The sequence below is a fragment of the Chrysochloris asiatica genome, unplaced genomic scaffold, assembly GCF_000296735.1.
Source record: "Chrysochloris asiatica unplaced genomic scaffold, ChrAsi1.0 scaffold00220, whole genome shotgun sequence".
NCBI lineage: Eukaryota > Metazoa > Chordata > Mammalia > Afrosoricida > Chrysochloridae > Chrysochloris > Chrysochloris asiatica.
Window position 1 is genome coordinate 314,342 of NW_006408738.1, and position 18,008 is coordinate 332,349.

Sequence of the window (18,008 nt, forward strand, 5' to 3'; positions counted from 1 at the left end):
AAAAAGGCCAGAACTCATTTCAAGAGACATTAATTTATTACAGAAAAGAGATAAAACAGAATAAAGGAGATGGTTTACTAACAAGGGAATTCACCTACAAAGGGCGAAACACAGCTTGGTCCAGTAGCAGCCAGTTGGATCATGAAGTTTTATTGCATGAGGGGCAGGGACTAGGGTCTGTTTATGTCATGGAGTATTCACAAGGGTAAGGGCCATTAAGGGTGGTATGTGCAACTAGGAGAGGTAGTCCAAGGTGCCAGGTTGTCTGATCCCTCCTAGAGAGCAAAGGGGTTTCCACAAGCAGTATGAGAAGAATAGCTGTAGGCTCCCTCCTAGCATAACGAGAGTAGGAGAACAAGACAGTTGGAGGAGGGAGATGTTGGCTCCTTCCTAAGTGGCAGGAGTTGAGGGAAAGGACAAGAGGTATGGTTTTGAGGTGACCTTGGTGTGGTCATTTTGGAGCATTACATTTGTATTCCTACTTAGAGACCTGCTACTTAATAGACTGCATGCATTAAATGCTGATGACTGAAGACTAGAAGAGCTATGGGATGACATCCAGGAAGAAAGCAAAAGGTCATTAAAAAGACAAGAAAGGAAAAGAAGGCCAAAATTGATGTCACAAAAGACTTGGAAATGTGTTCTCGAACATAGAGAAACTAAAGCAGCTGGAAGAAATGATAAAATAAAAGAGCTGAACAGAAAATTTTGAAGGGCAGCTTGAGAAAACAAAGTCAAGTTTTATAATGAAATGTGAAAAGACCTGGAGTTAGAAAACAAAAAAGGGAAGAATATGCTCAGCATTTCTCAAGTTGACAGATCTGAAAAAAAAAAAAAAAAAAAAAAAAAATCAAGGATTGAAGGATTCCATAGGAAAAATATTGAATGATTCAGAAAGCATCAAAAGAATATGGAAGGTATAACCAAAGACACCGTTCCAATTTCAGGAGGTAGCACATGATCAAGAATTGATGGTACCACAGAAAGAAGTCCAAGCTGCACTGAAAATATTGGTGAAAAATAAGGCTATCAGAATATAAAATGAAGTCTTCCAACAAATGCATGCAGAGCTAAAAGGAAACCAGTCATCGACACCCAGAAATATAAAAGACAGCTACTGGGACAACCAATAGCTGTGCCCATTCCAAAGAGAGGTGACTCAGCAGAATGCAAAAATCATCTAACAATAGCATTAATATCATATACAAGCAAATGTTTGTTGAAGATAATTCAAAACTGTCTGTAACTGGAAATTGATGGGAAATTGTCAGAAACTCAAGCAGGATTAAGAAGAGAATGCAGCTCTTGAATGAAAACAAAGAATACCAGAAAGATATTTACATGTGCTTTGTTGACTATGAAAAGACTTTCAATTGTATAACTCATAACTAGCAAAGGATAACTTTGCAAAGAATACTTACTTGATTGTGCTCATGAGAAACTTGTGCATAGACCAAGAGGCAGTTGTGCAAACAGAATGGTTTAAAATCAGAAAACAAATCCAAACCATGGTATTTTCAATCACTTCATATACATCTGAAAGTTGGACAATGAATAAAAAAGATCAAAGAAGATTCAATGCATGTGAATGGCTGGTGAGTTTGAACTACTGACTTTGGAGTCCATCGTGTATCCTACAGCACCACACCAGGACTCCATGACACACACCTTTCCGGATTTTAAACAATTCAGTATGTATCTATTGTTGTCATTAAGTGCCATGGAGTCATTTCTGACTCATGGCAACCCTGTATAGGAGCAGCTGGTGGGTTTGAACAGCTGACCATGTGGTTCGAAGTCCAGTGCTGATCCTACAGCATCACACCAGAATTGCTAAAATAAAAGATAATGAAAATATAATAAATACTGGTGTCTTACTTTTGAGTCCTGGTGTGGCACTGTGGATTAATGCACTAGATTGTAAAGCTGTCTGAACTGCAATGTTGGCAGTTCAAGCTCACCAACTACTCCTTGGAAACCCTAGACAGGGTAGCTATGGGTCAGAATCGACTCCACGGCACTTAACAACAACAACAATAGCACTGTTGGTTAATGTGCTGGACTGAAAGTTGGTTTGAATTGCAAGGTCAGCAGTTCAAGTTCACCAGCTGTTCCTTGGAAACCCTATACAGGGTTGTTATGGGTCAGAACTGACTTGACAGCACTTAACAGCAACAGTTTCCTAGGGCAAACATGTATTTTCTCAATGTTGATGAGGCTCAAAGTGCAAACTCAGAACATCCACTCTAGGTAAAGACTTGTTCTCTTGTTTCTAAACTCTGGGAAAGATCCTTGTTTCTCCACTTTTTGAGCCCCGGTGTTCCTCCATTTCTGAACAATCTTCATAAGGCATCTATCACATCCTGTTTGTGCTTCCTTGTCTATGTTGTTGTGAAGTGCCATCATGTAAGTTCTGACCCATAGCGACCATGTATGGGGTTTCCGAGGAGCGACTGATAAGCTTGAAGTGCCCACCTTGTGGTTCAAGTTGACTTTGCAGTCCAGCACTTAATCCACAGCACCACAGCAGGGTTCCTTCCTTGTCTATAGTGTCTCTTAGAACTCTGAAGCCATTAGGTCTAAGGCACACCTTACATAGATATTCTCTAATTCACATAACAAAGAAAACCCTATTTCTAATCAGAATTGCATCCATATGTATAAGGGTTAGACTTTCAACAATTATTGAGGAGGGAGGTGCAATTTAATCTATAACAGTTCATGAGAATGTGGAGAAATATTTCATATTACCCTTGTTTGTGGTAACATAAAATGCTACAGTCACTCTGGAAAGCTCAGCAGCTTTTGAAAAAGCTAAACATACTTGCCACACAGCCCAGCAATTACACTTGGTGGCATTGATTGCAAAGAAAGGAAAAAGCATATCGATACAAAGTCCTTACAGCAATCCTCATAGCAGTTGATACATGTAACAGGAAAAGCTCAAGACAACTCAAATGTCCTGTCAATGAAAGGCTAAACAAACTGTAATACAACCACACCACATAATACTTCTCAGCAATCAAAAAGGAATAGACTGTTGTTACATACAACTTGGAGGAATCTCAAGGGTATTCTGCTAAGGGGGAAAATGTTAATATCACAAGGATGCTTTTTGTAGATTTCCATTTTTATAACATTCTCAGAAGATTGAACATTTGGATATGAAGGGATAGAGGGAGGGGAGAGGAAGAAGTAGAACTGTAAGAGGGTAGCACAGGGAGTCTTTTGGTTATGAAATAATTCTGTATGTGGTAAGATGGTCTAGAACTACACACACACACAATGTACCAATGCCAAATCCCTGATGTTGATATTGTACTGTGGTACAAGATGTACCCATTAAAGGAATCTGGTGAGTAGGATCTCTCTGTGCTGTCCTTGAAGTTTTATGTGACTCTATGATTATTTCAAAATAAAAAGGTTATAAAAGGAAAAATAACCAATTAAATGATAAGAATACCAAGTATGTATATTAAATACCCTCTGGCATCAATGGGGGAAAAACATGATGCCTTCAGAGCACCACTGTGAGTATGTTGGCTTTGCTGGGACCTAACATACTCAAGTAAGGGGTCCTGATGACACTGGGTTAGGCACTAGGCTAACTGAAAGGTCAGTGGTTCAAAACCATCAGTCACTCAGAGGAAGAAAAATCATATTGTCTGTTTCCATTAACCTTTACAGTCTCAGAAACCATAAACAGGTATGCTGAGAGTCAGAAATTATTGAATGGCAGTGGGCAAGGCCCTTATGTGGAACTGTTGAGTTTATTGTTGCCTAATAACAGAGTTTCAATTTATTTTAATTTCTATACTTCTTTATTAATAGGGATAATTTCTGGGAAAATAATTAATAAGTTGAATTTACTAACATGATGCTGTTCACTGTTATTGAGTTGGTTATGACTCATAACAACTCATTACAGGGTTTCCAAGGAGTAGCTGGTGGGTTTGAACCACCGACCTTGTGGTTAGTAGTCCAGTGCTTACCCTACCGTGCCACCCACATTATACAGCAATTTAATATTCTGAGTAATATATATTCATAATAATTCTGCAATATTTATTTGTACAGTATTTCTGCTTGCAAAGCAAGTCATCACTATTTGTTTGACAATTTAATTTTGCACATCAACCTTTCAAGAGGGTAGCCATTCAGAAAATTGTTTTCTAAGTTAACAAGTAGAAAAATAATATAAAATGCATCTTTTCATTGACTTTTATGATTACTTAGTGAAGGGAATTTCCTAGAAAAAGTCCCCCACTATCAAATAAAGCACAATGGATACAGAAATAGTAAATCTATTTTACACAACCATCTAATTTCTTTCAATTCAGTAACTAACAATAACAATTAACTGTTTGACCAAATATAGCAAGCTAACTTTTAAGTTGATAATTTTGTGTGGTCTGTGAAAGAAGTTGTAAGTATCCAAATGGCCTTTGGCAGAAAAATGGTCCCCTACCCCCGTAGTCCTGGTGTGGCGCTTTGGGTTAATGTGTGGCACTGTGGGTTAAAATGGATTGCAAGGTCCGTTTGAAACACAAGGTCATTAGTTTGAACCGCAAGGTTATCAGTTCAAGCTCACCAGCCGCTCCTCGGAAACCCTATACAGAATCACTATGAGTCAGAACCGACTTGAAGGCACTTAACAACAACAACCTCTGTAGTAGAGCATGTAGAGGGTAAAGTTATGAAAACCGCCTAACCCTAACCAAACACCTGAGGTAATGAGTCAATGGACCTGGGAACTCAGGGGACACCAAGTTCAAATGTCATAGCATAGTCCACAAATACAACATTCTACATCCTAATTGGTGAGTAGCAGCTAGGGTTTTCAAAGCTTGTTGGGGGTAGGAGGCAGGCAATCTAAGTTTCATTTATTGATCTCTCTCTTTCTGGAGCAAGAAGAATGAAGAAAATTAAAGACACGTGGAGAAAAGTAATCCAAAGGACTAATGAACCCTGGAAACCTCAGCCTTCACAACTCTGAGGCCAGAAGAACTAGATGATGCCTGGCTACCACTACTAACTGCTCTGAAAAGGATCACACTGGAAGGTTCTGAATAGAGTGGGAGAAAATATGGAAGAAAACTCAAACTCATAAAAAACAGTCTTACTGGTAGGACAGAGACTGGAGGAACCTTTGAGACTATGTCCCTTAGTTACTCTTCAGGCCTGGAACTGAACTCACCCCAGTAGCTCGATTTTCCAAACAACAGAAAGGTCTGTGCTGTTGTTCTTAAGTGCCATTGAGTTTGTTCCACTGACCTTGCGGTTCAAACTGACCGTGCAGTCCAGTGCATTATCCTGCAGTGCCACACCAGGACTCCAGAAAGGCCTATAAGGAGAACAATGTTGTTGTGGTGGTGGTGAAGTGCCATTGAGTCAGTCTGACTCATAGTGACACTGTATAGAGTTTCTGTGGAATGGCTGATGAGCTTGAACTGCTGACCTTATGGTTCAAAGTGACTTTGGAGTCTGACACAATAACCCACCACACCACACCAGGGGAACGATAAGACTAGGGAGATACATACTTCTTATAACAATTAACCTTTGAGACCAAAAGGGCAGCATTTGCCCAAAGACCAAGTTCAGAAGGCAGTAAGGGCTAGGGAAGAAGGGGGAATGGGAATGGAAACACAGAGAGAAAATAGGATAAGGAACATTACATGTGGGGATTGCCATCGGTGAGATGAAACACAATGTTCATAGACTGTTAAATGAAGAACTGATTTGTTCTGTAAACACTCACCCAATTCACAATAAAAAAATTCAAAGAGAGAGAGAGAGAACATGAATAAAGAAAAGACAGTTCTCCTCTGTAATGCTTGATGCTTCTGTAGTCTTCTTGTCACATGGTATCATTTCGTGATGATAAATGAACAGCAAAGGGTGACAGCATCACTGAGTCACTGAAATAAGAATTTTCTTACAAAATAAATCCCTATTTTTACAACAATTTGTGTCAGTATTCTACTACTACCAAACCTCAGCTTCCAAACTGATAAAATTAAGACAAACGCTAATGGTAGGCAAGATTCCATCATATCCTGGTACTATGAGTGGTATGTTAGTGTGGGAGATATGTTAGAGCAGAAAGGATCAAAGAAGAAAACAGAGAAGATGGAAGATGCTTTAAAGGAAGATCAGTGACAACAATGGACCACAGGGCACAGGGAAAGTGATGTCAATGAGGACTTAAAAACACGACTAGAGGAAAGAGGAGGAAGGGGAAACAAGACTAGAGAAATGAGCAAAGTTCACATCATGGAGGCCCTGGGGATACATATTAAGGATTTGGGGTCTATTTATGAGAAGGATTTAAGAATACCATTTTTAGTTTTAAACAAAGGACATTATCAACCTCAAAATATCACCTGGCTACAGATAGAGAAGAGCTTGGCATTGGGCAAGACTAGAGACCAACAGAACAAAAGGAGTGTATCATTTAAGGGGTCCCTGATACAAATATAATCTATTATTCTTGATGCTAACTTTGATCACTTAATTAAGGTCATTTAAAAATTATTATTAGCAATTTTAACATCTAAACAGACAGTTGTATAATTTAGTCAAAAACAAACAAACCACAAAACAAAAACTCAGTTATGTAAATATTGAAATATATGATAGAGTTTCTCATAAAACTTAAAAAGTTAATTGTAAAAAGTTATGAGCTAATGGTAGTGGTTGTATGTCACTGAATCAGGTCTGACTCACAGAGACTCTGTATACAGTTTCCAAGACTGCAAACCTATAAGGAAGAAGAAACCTCATCTTTCTCCCACAGAGCGAATGGTAGATTCAAGCTGCAGCCTTTGAGGTTAGCAGTTCAGTTGGCAATCTGTTACACTACAATTACACATACTTAAAGTTATGCTGCTGCTGTTGTTGTTGTTGTTAAGTGCCATTGAGTGAGTTCTCATTGAGTCCGTACTGGGCTTCCAAAGAGCAGCTGGTTAGTTTGAATCACTGACTTTGTGTTTCAAACTGACCTTTAAGTCCAGTGGGTATCCTACAGTGCCACACCAGAACTCATAAAGTTATGTAACTACTAAAAAAGAAAGGGGAAAGAACTTGCCAAATATCAAGATTTATTAAAATTATAATCAAAACATTATGATGTATATGTTTCCTCAACTAGCTATGGTTTGTTTTGTTGTTGTTGTAGTTTTGGGGGGGTGGATGTGCATGTTCAAGCATGTTACAGTAACCACATCAGAAAAGGGGATTCTAGGAGAGAGGAAAAAAAAATCCTAAAACTCTTAAACATAGGTCTAGATGCCACATCTCTGAAAAGGAATATGTAAGTGTTTATAATAATTAGACTCCTGGTGTGGTACTGTGGGTTAATGCGCCAGACTGCAAAACTGTTTGAACTGCAAGGTCGGTGTTTCAGGCTCACCAGCTGCTCCTCAGAAACCCTGTACAGGGTCGCTATGGGTCAGAATCGACTCGAGGGCACTTAACAACAACAACAAATAATAGTCAACCCTTCCATAATGCCCCCAAAAGAGTTTTCTGGGTTCATTGTTTCACTTTGCATAATTTCTTTTGTACTATAATGAAATAGTATAATAAACATCTTTCAAATTAAAAAACAGAACAAGTATTGTGTAGGTTTAGCGATAGAAAAGCAGATCCATGGTGGAGAGTAGGTACCAGGAACAAGCCCACCCAGATCCACAAATGTAATAAATACCAGAGGTGGCATTACAGATGATTGAAGAAGGTGAGAATCACTTAGTAAAGATGGGAGAACAATGAGTAACACATGTGAAATATAATAAACTTGAACTCATTTCTCAAAGAAATTACAAAAATCAGTTTCATGTGTATCAAAGATTAAAATGTGTAAGGAAAAATACTTAAACTTTTAAACAAAGTTTATATAGCATAATCTTTTTATATTCATGTAAGGATTACCTAAATAAAATTCAAAAAGTATTAACCACAAAAGGGAAAAAAAAAAAATCTGACCACTTGACAATTTTACATTTCTGTTGTCCAAAGAGCATTGTAAAAATAGTAAAAGAAAGAATGAAAAGATAAGCTCCTGTTGACAAGCATAACTAGAGAAGATTAATATCTAGCATTTATAAAGAAACCATAAAAACCAGTAAGGAAACAAGAAGTCTAATAGAAAAATGAACAAAATGCATCAATAGGCAATTCACTGATAGAGTTCATCAATGACTGAAAGTACTTGGAAAGATGATTAATTTTATTAATAAACAGGGGAACAGAAACTAGAAGGGTAACACAATTTTTCCCATCAGGACTGGTAAGGACATTTTGCCAGTGACAAGAGTATAACATTATATTGTAAAACCAGTTTTCTCCCAGTTGTATACCCTAAGGGACCCTTGCACAGGAGCAATAGGTTTCACATACAGGAAGGTTCATAGCAAAATTATTTGTAGTAGCAAAAGACTGCAAATAATCCAAATGTCCATAGACAGGAGAATAAAATCGTGGTGTGGTCATAAAATGGAACAGTGTCGAGCAGTGCAAATAAATCAACCATAGCCACATGCATCACAGATGAATCTCTAAACATAAAATTGAGTGAAACACCCAAGATGTAAAAATAACCACATAGTATCATTGCTTATATATAGCTGAGACACTTGCAAGATTTCATACTATATTGTTTAAGGATGCAAACAGTTGAGGTAAAACCCTAAGGAAAGTCCTGGAAATGATAAACACACCATTCAAATGAGTAATTCTATGGGATGTTTGTTTCATGTTTTAATTATCTGTAGACTGCATATAGTTATCTGTCCAATGGAATAATCAAAATAAAATAAAGTCATCAAAAGCACAATTAAACATAAAAGACTCTTGTGGTCTGAGGGACTAATTGGCATTGACATTCTGATAACCACCATCCTGACCATTAAATGTGAGATTCACCAGTTTTAGGCAAATATATCTTCCAATAGATCTGTGTTGGAAGAAGTACAGCTAGAGAGCTCCTTGGAGGCCAAGATGGCCAAACTTCGTCTCTCATACTTCAGACATATCGTCAGGAGGGACTAGTCACTGGAGAAGGATATCATGTTTGGTGGAGGGTTAGAGAAAAAGAGGAAGACCCCCAGCAAAATGGATTGGCAAAGTGGCATCATCAATGGGGTCAAGCGTGGCAACAGTAGTGCGGTAGGCCCAGGATGGGGCAGTGTTTCGGTATGCTGTGCACAAGGTCTCTATAAGTCAGTACCAACTTGATGGGACCTAACAACAGCAACAAGGCAAACATATGTTGTTCTAAGGACAATCCTATTAGTCATGGGAATAGCCACTGATACATTGGTTACAAACCAAAAACCTGGTTTATTTGGGTTAGACCTACTCTCTAATTCCACGTTTATTACAGTTACTGAATTTCCTAGAAAAAAAAAGAGAATGCTATAGCAACAAATGCTCTGAGGAGCATTCTTGATCTTTTCACTTGCAGGATATATGACATTGTCCATGTCACTAGGTTTTGTAGGTGTGAGTCTGGCTATGAAAACATCTGAGAGAATAACGTCTGTTGACAAGCAATAGACACAAAATGCTATGTCAAATAGAAACACTGGAATAAAAGGTAATATATAGGAAAGACATTTATATTAAATGTATAAATAATATTTGTTGTTCTTACTTGAGAAAAGAATTCTTCTTATCTAGATATTGTTTCCAAGTATCCATGTCACTGATGCTACATTTGTCCATGTCACTGACATGTGGGGTAAATTGGACTCTGTAGAGGACAGGACAGGCAGAAAACATTTTTTTTTTTTTTTTTTTAACTAGCACTATCTTTCCTCTGTGCAATATAAAATCTCCCATTCCTACTGCTGATAGTATCTTGGACAGATTCTGTAGCTATTCTGGTTACTTTCAGTTATTACAACTAGTCTGATTTTTCAGGCATTAAAAAATCGTGACTCATTCAATCATAAAACTGTATCTTTCATCCAATTCAAAGCATATGTTCTAACCAAGCTCATGCCAGGAGAACTATAGGAGAATTTTATCACAATTCTCCCCCACTACTAACCCCACAAACGGCTCCTCAGAAACCCTAGACAGGGTCTCTATGAGTCGGAGCCAATTTGATGGCACTTAACAACAACACTGTGCAGTGGCTCAGTGGGGCTGTTTGAGCCCACCAGCTGCTCCTTGGGATAAAGAAAAGGCTTGCTGCTTCCGCAGATTTATAGCTTTGGAAACCCTATACATGGTTTCTCTGAGTAAGAACCAACTCAACAGAACTTAACAATAACAACAACTCTTCCATTTGGGAAGTCCTGATGGTGCCGTGGATTAAGTGTTAGGCTGCTGACCAGAAGGGCAGCAGTTTGAATCCACCAGCTGTTTCAGAGGAGAAAGATTAGGCAGTCTGCATCCACAAAGCTTACAACTTTATAAATCCTATGGACCAGCTCTCCTTTATCCTGTAGAGTCACTATGAGTCAGCATGGACAAGAAGGCAGTGGGTGCTTCCATTTCTCCTTCCAGACTCATTGTGCTGCCCTGAGAGTTAAAGAATAGGGGGAAGGAATGGATAGAAACAGTTCTCATGTACTGGGATAGTGGACTACTGTTGTAGCTCTGTAAGATCACCACTGGACTTCGAACCACAAGGTTGATAGTTCAAACCCACCAGTCACTCTTTGGAACCACTCTACAGGGCCGCTATGAATCACAACTGACTCAACAGCACTTAACAACAGCAGCAACAACTGGGATAGTTGAAACATACTTTCTGAATGTGTCAGATACAAAACTGTTTCTTTTATAAGGAACTTCAGTAAGTTCTTCAGAGACCCTTCCTCAAACCCATTCTTGCTGTCATCAATGAAAATGCCTCTCTAATTCATTCTGCCCTCATCTCTTGGCTCCTATAAATTCATATATATCTTGGGATGTTTATCATTTGGATAATTCAAGTCTGGCACCCCTTCTATGAGGTTCCATCTGGCCCACAGAATCATAACTTTTGTCCTGTCATCAGTGGACACATGACCTGTTCCTATGTAACCCATCTTTCTGTCAATACTTCTGGGAGGCTTTTGCCTTTAATGTGTTATTTATTTTATGTATGGGTGTGTGTGTCAGGACTGAGTCCTTGCATCTTCCCAAATTCTAAGAGAGAGAGATCAAGTCCTGTTGATTATATTTTTTAAGAAGCTTGAGAAGGAAGTAGCTCGTGACATACTGAAAACTCTTCCCACAGAAATCTTCACTATCCAATCTCTTATGACCAATTTTCTGAATTCCCTTTACATACTCATGAGGAGAAGAATGGTGGGAGCGTTTGGGAGTTATTCTTTAACAGCACATTTAAATATGTTCTGGCACCTTTCTTTAGAACGTGTAGCAAATCTGTGACCACAATTCCTTTGTATTTGATAACCTTTGGTCTCAGATCTGGGGTTTTGGTCCTAACTGGGACAACAATACAAGTTGTACTGTTATCATCCTGTTATATAATAATAATAACTTAATATGGTTAAGTTTTCAACATGGACAGGAACTTTAAAAAACCTAAGCCTCCATTTGCTGTATTGAAGGATTTTATGGGAAAATATTGAATGATGCAGACAGCATCAAAATGCGATGGAAGAATCACTGTACCAAAAAGAATGTTTGACGCTCAAATGTTTCAAGGAGTTGTTAAGTACCGTAGAGTCAGTTCCGATTCATAGCGGCCCTGTATGGGCTTTCTGAGGCTGCAAATCTTTACGGGAGCAGAAAGCCTCATCTTTCTCCCGCAGAACAGCTGGTAGTTTCAAACTGCTGACCTTGAGGTTAGCAGCTTGATTCGTAACCACTACGCTACCAGAGCTCCTTGTTTCAAACAGTAGCATCTGATAAAGAACAAATGGTACTGAAGGAAGAAGTCCAAGTGGCACTGAAGGCATTGGTGACTTTAGTGATTGGTGACTTTAACTTCTTTATATTCATCGTTTTCCTTTATTATTATGATAATCCTATTTGCCAAAATGTTCATGTTGTGACTTTAGAGCTTCTTCTATTCAGGAATATCTCCCTAGCCTTTAATTCTAAGTGAGGCCAGAGACTTGCTTTGGCCAATGAGATATCTACAAACATTGATGAAACTAAGGACTTAAAAAAAGTATTTTCTATTTCCCACTTGCTGTCTTGTGCTTCAGCTATTTCCATAAGAAGGACATGCCTTGGCAAGTCCATTGGCCCCAAGAGAAGAAAAAGACACAAACTGAGCACTGCTTCTCCAATCAAGTGTCCCAGCCACACCCATCCGAGGCACCCTGGGAGATATGCAAACAAACTGAGATTAGTCAAGTGCTGCTAAGGAAAACTTAGCCAATACCCATCCTTATAACACAGGATCAGAAAAATAAATTATTACTATATTATCCCACTAAAGTCTGGAATGTTTGTTAGATAGCAAAAGATAACTGTACAAAAATTGGTATTAGAGGTGAAGGTAGCTGCCAAAACACAAAGCTAAAATGTATGGCATTGGCTTTGGTTCTAGGTGGCAGGTGGAGGCTAAAAAAATGACAAGGAAACATGTGGCAAAGCTGTCACCTATGCTAACTTAGAAGATGGAAAAAGTACCTAATGAACTTTTAGATTTGGGAAAGGAATCGTTCAGATATAACCTTGAAGCATCAACTAGATTACAAAAAGAAGATAACTATTTTTTAAAGAAGTGGCTATGGAGAATTCAGTACTTTATGATTAGAAAATAAAACTGTTTCCCATCTCTAGCTTCTCTAGCCAGAGAAATATTCCCAGTTAAGGTAAAAATACCAAATCTTGTTGTTATTGTTGTTAGATGCTGTTGAGTCAGTTCTGACTCATTGTGACCACATTACAATAGAACAAAACACTGCCTGGTCCTGCACCCTCCTTACAATCATTTCAATCTTTGAGCTCATTGTTGGAGTCACTGTGTCAAGCTATCTGATTGAGAATTCTGTTAATAACAACAACAATAATAATCCAATTTGCGACAACAAGACTTTTTCAAGACCTCAGGAAAAATTATGTTAGCATCTACTAGATTGAATTAAATAAAAAGGCTTCTAGGAATCCTAAAGGCATTGCCTCACCATAGTCTAAAATGTCCAAAGTAGCACTGATCAACTCTAGAGAGAAAACAAGCAGTCTCAAGAAGAATCATAGGAGCAGGTTTTGGGAACTAGGGGGGTAGGGGTTGGGAATGAAAGTACATGGAAAATACACAACATTTTTGAGATTGCTGAATTGGTAAAAGTGACATCAATCCAAACTAAATGAAACTAGGGCTGTTTAAAATATAGAAGTAGGTCCCTAGTGTTTATAGTCAGTCAGCAGCCTGACAAAGACAGACTTGCAACATCTTTGTCAGAACTGGCCAAGAAGAGTGACAGGAAAGGAAGAACATCTCAGAGGGCAAAGCCAAGCTCCATGGACAAAATGGACTTCAGGGAACAGAACAAGAGTTTAATGATTAAATATCCCTCTCCCAATTTAGGGGAACCTAACAATATTTTTTCAGCTGGATTCCAAAATTGCTGTAGTAATCTCTACATGTCTCCTGTTTATGTCATTCTGAAAAGAAGTGTTTGTTGGTGTGCATCCTGCTTCTTCTTCAGGATTTAATGACGGGAGAGTATCTGCAGGTAACATGTCTTTCTAATGCATGGCTGTCCCAATCAATAGAGGCTGCATCTGGACCTGATCTACACCACAGGACACAAACGTTTGATACTTAAGCCTGATGCTACAATTGGATGGGACTTTTGAGGCTCTCAGGAGAAAAGAGTGTATTTTACATGTAGGCGTAATGTGAAAAACATCTGCTGTAAGAGTAAAGTAAAAATTGAAAACTGGCACCTGTACTCAGGTCCTCTCTGGCCTTCATCTGTCACCATGGAACTTTGTAGTACCCTCATTACACTCTGCCTCCTGACTCCGGGCTCAGCCATGTGATTCAGTTTGGTCCGCAGGAATGAGCAGACCTAATGCGAGCAGACTTTTGAAGCGTACGTGCAGGATTGAGGCTCGTTACTTTTCTAACTCTGACATTGCTAGGAAATTATGCAGAACAGGAAATACACAGCGTAGAGCAAAATAAGTTCTATGGAAACAAGCACACAAAAACCCACATGATAATTGCACACAAGAAAAAAAAAAAAAAAAAAAAACTATTGTCATAAATGTGCACACACAGAAAAATGTCCAAAGAGAAAAATATACATAGAAAAATACATATTCACAATACTATAAAGTAATAAACTCTCACCTGAACCCTTACCCTAACCCAAACCCAAACCCAAAACAACCCTACCTTATACATGAGATTTTTTTCTATGAATTCTTCTGCATGAGCAGTTTTCTGCTTGAATATTTTATAGCATGTTTATTTTTCTTATACTTATTTATGACAGTAGGATTTTTTTCTGTGCACAATTTTCATGTGCAATTTTTTTGTGGTTAGGAGCAAAAGCATGCTCCAATCCACCACCCCGTTACCTTTGCCAGTCCTCAACCCTGTGAAGTAACCCAGCCAAAATCAACAATGCCTATTAGATGGCCCCCAGTAACCCTACATAGGTGAGCAATAAACACTTGGTATTTGTCACAGAGAATTTGTGGTTGTTTGTTATATAGAATGATATCACAGCAGATAGTTGATGTAACCTGAAAGTAGATAATATTTCATTTCTGCTTGTACATTGGGGAAAGGATCACTTAGAGAAGCTAAATTCACACTACTGGTGAGTGTTTGAGCCAGATTTGTACCTGGGGGTCATACTCTAACACAGAGAGCCACTTCATGGTCGGAACTAAGTTCTGTTTGCACTGTCAGCTCTTCACACTAGATGAAGGATGATGCATATAGAAATGTGTCATAAAAGTTTGCTGGTATTATAATATCAAGTTTCTTCCTCCTATAAAAAGCTTTGAATCATGAAAGTTCCATTTAATCTGAGTACATAATGACAGGCTGACACAAAATTCATCTGAAAATGTGAAAGATTCAGAATAGAAAGTCTTGCAGGGGGTGGAGAGATGGTTGTGTGATAAAGATGAAGAACTCATATTTATCCATTTCAAAGTCTACCGCAAAGCTCCACTGTTCATCTATAAGTTTGTTGGACTATGGTGGCTTACATATTAATATGATCCTGGAAGCTATGCCACCTGTATTTAAAAATACTAGCACAGTCACAGCAGAGCTTTCAGAATAAGACAGACTAGGGAGAAGGAGAGCAGACTATTTCTGAATGTGTACTCATGGAAAACCATATGAATCACAGTGGAAGATTATGAGACGTAAATCCAGAAGAAGAAACCATGAATAGCAGCAGAACATTGTTATGTGTAGTGCCTGAAGATGAAGTTAGAAGGCACTCAAAATATAACTGGGGAAAAGCTGCCTTCTCAAAGTAAAGATGGGTATAGTAATATGAATAGAGTAAAGCTTTGGGGAACCTCATTTGCTGATGGCACAGCAAAATGAGGAGAAACAGCTGTAAGCATCAATTAATAAACAGAACATGAAACATATTAAGTGAAAATCTGGGAATAGAATGTGGAATTCTTAAGGATCGATATTCTAGGCATTAGTGAGCTAAAATGGGTTGGTATTGGCCATTTGTAATCAGACAATCAAATGGTGTACTATTTCAGGAACAACAAATTGAAGATGAATGATGTCACATTTGTCACCAAAAAGAACATTTTAAGAATTATTTTGAAATACAATCCTATCTGTGACAGAATAATATACTTATGCATACAAGGAAGTCCAGCTAATACCACTATTATTCAAATTTGCACACCAACCACTAAAGTCAGTGATGATGAAATTGAAGAATTCTACTAACTTCTTGAGTCTAAAACTGATCCAATATGCAATCAAGATGCACTGGTAATTATTGGTGATTGAACATGAAAGTTGAAAACAAAGAGGAAGGATAATGGCCTTGGTGATAGAAATGATGCTGGAGATCACATGATAAAAATTTCCAAGGCCAATGATTTCTTCATTGCAAATACCTTGTTAAACAACAAAAAAGGTGATGCCCAGAACTCACCTGCTGAAATACATAGGGATAAAATTGACTACATGGTAAAGAAACTCACTACCATCAGCCAAAACAAATTCAGGGGTGGCCTGTGGAACAAACCATCAAATGTTCTTTGTAAGTTCAGACTAAGGCTGAATTTAAAAAAAAAAAGGTACATGAGAGCCAAATATGACCCTGAATACATGCCATCTGAATTTAGAGTCCATCTCAAGAACAGATTTGATGAATTGGTGAGTTCCATTCCAAACCTGAAGTGTGACTAAAGGCCATAGTCTTGGGTTCTTGTCTTTTTCTGACCAATAAGCCAGGTATTTGTGTTTTATACTTCTGGGTTTTGTTACACATTTTCTGGAGTGTAGTGGTTACGATTCGGGCTGTGAACCTTAAGGTCAGCAGTTCGAAACTACCAGCCGCTTCACGGGAGAAAGATGAGGCTTTCTACTCCAATCAAGATTTACAGCCTTGGAACAGAATTTAAATTAGTGGTTGCCTAGGGTTGGGGGAATCTGGAGTTACTGTTAATGGGAATGGTGTTTCCTTTGCTGTTAGGTGTTGTTGCTAAGTGCTGTTGAGTCTTTTCCAACACATAGTGACTCTGTATAGGGTTTCTGAGGAGTGGCTGGTAATCTTGGACTGCCAACCTTACAGTTCAAACTGACATTGCAGTCAAGTGCATTAACCCACAGTGCCACATCAGGACTCCTTTAGGGGAATGAAATTTTTTTTAAAAAAATTAGATAATGGTCGTGGTTGTACAACCCTGTGAAATACTAAAAAACCATTGTATTTTAAATACTAAAATAATATGTGAACTACCAATAGCACTGTCAATATTTTTTTTAAACTCAGAACCTGCATAATAGCAAAAAAATGGAAACAGCCTAAATGCCTGTCAACGTAAGTAAGGATAAGCAAACTATGGCATATACACACAATCAAATACTACATAGTGTTAAAGAATAATGCTTAATCTGAGAAATACTTTAATACGGATGAATATGGAGGACACTGTGTTGAGTGAAATAAGTCTACCACAAAAAGACAAATACTGTATGAGACCACTATTAGAAAATGTCAAGAAAAGATTTTCACACAAAAAGAAACACTCTTTGATGGTTACCAGTAGTGAGAAAGAGAGGGAGAGTAAATTACTAATGAGTGGGTAGAAACACATTAACTTGGGTGAAAGGAAAGGCAGTACATGTGAGGTCAGCAGAAAAATGAATGTAAAGGATAACACTGGAAGCACAAAAGTTAAAGGTAGCAAATACTGTTATATGTGTGCTCCCGCAGAGCAATAAGATGCCAGTGGATACATAGATAAACAGGAAAGCTGAAGAAGAATGGTACAATATTCATGAATATATGTATGTTTGACAGGCTATTTCTACATATGTATTTACCTATGCTGCAAATATATCTCTGAATATAGTAGAGTATACAGAGGGTAAGGTTATGAAAACTTCTTAGTCATAACTAAATACCTTGAGGGAAAGAGAAATTGGGCCTGGCCATTCAGAACCATAGTCTTAGAGGACATCAAGGTCAATTGATGTAACATAGTTCCCCAAAACACTGTTCAACACCCTAGTTTGGTGAGTGACAAGAAGGTTTGAAAAGCTTGTGAACACAATGGCGGATTAGGGAGAAGTCTAGTGCAATCCTCCACCAGCAATAATACATGCAACAGACTCAGGGGATGGTCCCAGAACTCTGAACTACATATAAAGGAGTATTTAGAAAGTGAGAAGTTTTACAGCCAATAGAATTGGTAATGGAAGCAAGAAAATGTGTTTTCTGATCGGAGGGTCCCAGCAGATCCCAGAGTGGTTATCTTGTCTGAGACGGAGTGGATGAAGGATCAGACCGTTCTCCCACCATGGATGCCTAACCCATTCTTGGAGATAAAGGTGTGGATGTTCTTTTTTTTTTTTTTGT